Source organism: Canis aureus, chromosome 13 (assembly GCF_053574225.1).
Source record: "Canis aureus isolate CA01 chromosome 13, VMU_Caureus_v.1.0, whole genome shotgun sequence".
Classification (NCBI taxonomy): Eukaryota; Metazoa; Chordata; class Mammalia; order Carnivora; family Canidae; genus Canis; species Canis aureus.
Window position 1 is genome coordinate 39,265,579 of NC_135623.1, and position 4,306 is coordinate 39,269,884.

Here is a 4,306-nt window from a genome sequence, read left to right on the forward strand (position 1 = left end):
TACAAACCTCAAAGCCTCCTTTCATGAGATCTTCTAGATCCTTTGATATGTAAGATCTCTCCAGATCCTAACTTCTTTTACTGAACATACCGCTCCAGAACAAGCCATGCTTTTCCTTGTTCTTCGGGAACTTTGTAGGCACCGGGGGGCTAGGTTTACCTTTGAATTAAAATCAAAATAAAAACTATTACTGAACAAACAAAATGATTTTTCTAAAAAAAAAAATTAGAAATTTGGAAAGAGATTTTAAAAAGCAAAAATAGGTAAATTCTATATTTTTGAGGGCAATTTCAGACTTCACGCCTGGAGAACAGAATAAATGCAGTGCTGACCACCAGGGATTATTGGTTTATTCTCAAGAGGCTTCCATGGGCCCTGAGCGCCCTTCCAGAAGGCCAGGAATAAGGTGACTACTTGTAGTCTTCTGTTACAGGATGAGGAGACAGCTTTTGTGGTTTCCTTCTTTTCCTCTAACCCCTCAATTGGGAAAGCTTTCATTTTATACAAATTCTCTGTGTCTGCCTTGAGATAACATGGTTGAGGAAGAGGGCTGTGTGTGTGGTGCTGGAAAGAGACCCCAGAAAGCCATGACAATAAGAGGAAAAAAAATGTGGATTCTATAAAAAATTCATAGCAATTGTGCACAAGACAAATTTATTTCTTTGGCCTCTAAAATAACTGTCAGGAAGAAATGACTTGTAGTGGAGTTTACGAAGTAAACATAAAATGTTATTAAAACTTTAGGTTCTCAGGGTTCTGTTTGCGCCTCCTTTTCCCTTTGAATGATTTATTTTACTCATTTTTTTTTTCAATGAACACCCCGCAGAAATTCAGATCTAGGTTCCAAGAATCCAGAAACTCAACAGTGAAACAAAACACAACAACAAGAACAAATTTCCAGTGATTTAAATTATTTCATGGAGTGCATACTCAAAACATCATCTCCATTCAGCTAGATTTGGGAAACTGGCACAGCCAGGCAAAATGAATCCACAGCTTGCTGCCAGCATTTTTTTTTTTTTTTAATTAAACATCAAGATTTCTTACAAAGAGTGATGTTTTGTGACTGTCTCATCACTATGGGAGAAAAGTTTGTATTTTTTTATTTCAGTCAAACTCTTCTGGCCTAGACCCATCCTAAGTTTATACGTAGTAAAAAGAATTTTACCTACTTCAGACAATAGGCCTTACAAGGGAGAAAACACCTAAGAAAAGACCACCACGCATCCCCTCCCCAAATCACCTTATATTGAGAGCCAAAGTTTTACGTCACATGTGTTCATCATGCGTCTCCTGCGCTAAGTTGTCCCTGTTGAGAAGTCCTTAGCAGCCAACCCCTGAGCAAATGTCCTGAGAGCTTTACTGAAGGACCGATTCACAGTTAGCATCTCTTGGCCGCTAACCACCCCTTGTAGGGAAAGGTGGCTTGGCCAGGGGCAGCTCTCTGGTTCCCCGTGATGATCACGGGGGAGAACTACATTTCGGTGCCAGCGAGGAAGAAAATGCTCTTTTGCCTCAGGTAAGACTGGAGTCAGAAGGCGTCGAGAAGGCGTCTAAGAAGACCACTGAAGCAAATTCAACACCCAAGACAGACATGAAAGGGCAGCCCGGGTGGCCCAGCAGTTTAGCGCCGCCTTCAGCTCAGGGCCTGATTCTGGAGACCCGGGATCGAGTCCCACGTCAGGCTCCCTTGCATGGGGCCTGCTTCTCCCTCTGCCCCCTCCCCCCCCGTGTGTGTCGCTCATGATTAAATAAAATAAAATCTTAAAAAAAAAAAAAAAAGATAGACCTGAACAACAGATAGAAAATAGGCCCATGTGCCAACTCCAGGCCCTTGTGAACTTCCCCTATAGCGAGCCCCGGAGCCAGGCATACACACGTACACACTTGCTCCCATTCACGCCCACAGCGGGGTGGTAGCAAGGGCCTGCCCTTGCGGGGTGGTTGGTTACTCCTGCCCCCCGGGCCTAGTTTATCCGCACCCCCCACAGGTGCCATCGACCCCATTTAGGATCCCAAACTGCCTCTGAGGTGGGTCACCTTCACCCAAACACTCAGGGCCACTTGCACTTCTGCAAACCAGCAGTTCCCAGGTGAGCAGAGTCCAGGTGGAGAGAGTGCAGCATGGTCCGGACCCTTTTTGGCGGTGCCTGGCCCTCAACCCCGTTGATGCCCCTGCAGCAAAACATGGGGACAGACACAGATGCAGGAGGAAGGCCCCTTCTTCAGGTCGAGTCTTACTGCCCGGAGGGTTCCTGCCAAACCTAGATTGAAAAAAACAAAACAAAAGGAAACAACAAAGGCCACCCAAACCCTGTTTTTGAGAGGTGGAAGTCTGGAGTTGAAGACTGGGCCTCGGGGATCCCTGGGTGGCCTACAGGTTTAGCGCTGCCTTTGGCCTAGGGCATGATCCTGAGGTCCTGGGGTGGAGTCCCACATCAGGCTCCTGCATGGGGCCTGCTTCTCCCTCTTCCTCTGTTTCTGCCTCTCTCTCTGTCTCACATGAATAAATAAAATCTTTAAAAAAAAACGAAAAAAGAAAAGAAAGAAAAAAGAAAGAAAAGAAAAGAAAAGAAAAGAAGAAAAGAAAAAAGAGAAGAGAAGAGAAGAGAAGAGAGAAAAGAAAAGAAAAGAAAAGAAAGAAAAGAAAAGAAAAGAAAAGAAAAGAAAAGAAAAGAAAAGAAAAGAAAAGAAAGAAAAGAAAAGAAAGAAAAGAGAAAAGAAAAGAACAAGACAAGACTGGGCCTCTCTTCAGCCCTTAGATCTCACTTCCAGAGCATGGAACTGGAAGAGGATGAAGCGCATCGCCGCTGGGCACCGGGCAGCAGAGCTGGGCCACACTCCAGCAGGACACCCCGGACTCCAGAGCCCGTGTCACCCCCTCTCCCCCCTTCCCGGGCTTCCCCTGGATTCTCAGCAATCAGGCCTCTGCAGCCCCCGCTTGTCCTGAGGACCCAACCTGTCCTCTCTGTCCCTCATTACCGGCCTTTCTCTGCAACCTCAGCCGGACAAGGATCGTAGAGGAAGGTAAGAAAGGAAGGTGCTGTTGTTCCGCCCAAGGGAGCAGAAAGAGGCCGCAGCAGCCCTGGCCCCTAACCCTTTAGGACGCGGGGGCCTTGCTCCTGAGAAGGCGCTGAGGACGGGGAGGGGGGGAGGGGAGCAGGAAGGGAGGCCCTGGAGCCTGGGATCCCAAGTGATCCTGATCCTTAAAAACCACCCTGAGCATGGAGCCGGCCTGCCGCCCGGGTCAGCGTGGCTCCCGCCCGCACCCCCGGGTGACGTCGGGGCAGGACCACGGCCGCCGTCTGTCCCCGTGGAGCCGAGGCCGAGGGCGGGGGAGGCGGCAGGGAGGGGTTCCCGGGCAGAGGCTGGAGGGGGGCAACGCGGGTCTCCAGGCACCGGCCACCCGCCGCGGGGTGTGGCCTCCCCAGGGGAAGCAGGTGGGGCGACCTCGGGGCGCAGGGGGAGGGCGAGGCCCGCGGGGGGGGGGGGGGGGCCGGAGACCGGAGGCGGCGGGGGGCGTGCAGGCTCCGCGGTTGGGGGCTGCCTGCGGCTCAGGGCGTGACCCCGGGGTCGGGGACCGAGGCCGCCTGGGGGGGGCGCCCCCCCCCCCGCCTGTGTCTGCCCCTCTCTAAAGAATAAATAAAATCTTAAAAAAAAAAAAAAAGGTGGGATTTTTACTACCACCTGTCCTTTCCTTAAGGTGAGGCTCGATTTCGCTACTTTGTCCCTTTTTACTTTATTAAGATTTTATTTATTTATTCATGAGCAACACAGAGAGAGAGAGAGAGAGAGGTAGAGACGCAGGCTCCATGCAGGGAGCCCCACGTGGGACTCGATCCCGGGTCTCCAGGGTCAGGCCCTGGGCTGAAGGCGGCGCTAAACCGCTGGGCCACCAGGGCTGCCCCTTTCTTACCATTTCTTCAATCTTACCCTGTAATGTTTTCGGGGCTAACTCTACCCATTCTAATCTCCCAGTAACACACCCACCCACCCATCCACCCACACAGCAACACAAGTCTGTTTTGTTCCCCTGAAATAAATTTCTAGTGAAAGGAAAGTTTTCACCAAAAAAAAAAAAAAAAAAACTATATTAAGCCAAAGTCGTACCCAAGATACCGAAATATCTTTCCACTTTAATAACACCCTAAAACCTTCTAACGATGAAAAAGTCAAATAACTCCGTTTCAATTAGCTTTATCAGAATTTTAATTATCGCCTAACGCAGCGTTAGACCAAATGACTCAGTTTAAAAATAAGTTTGTCCAACCACACACTGAACTGTTTTTATTTTGTTCTACACAGT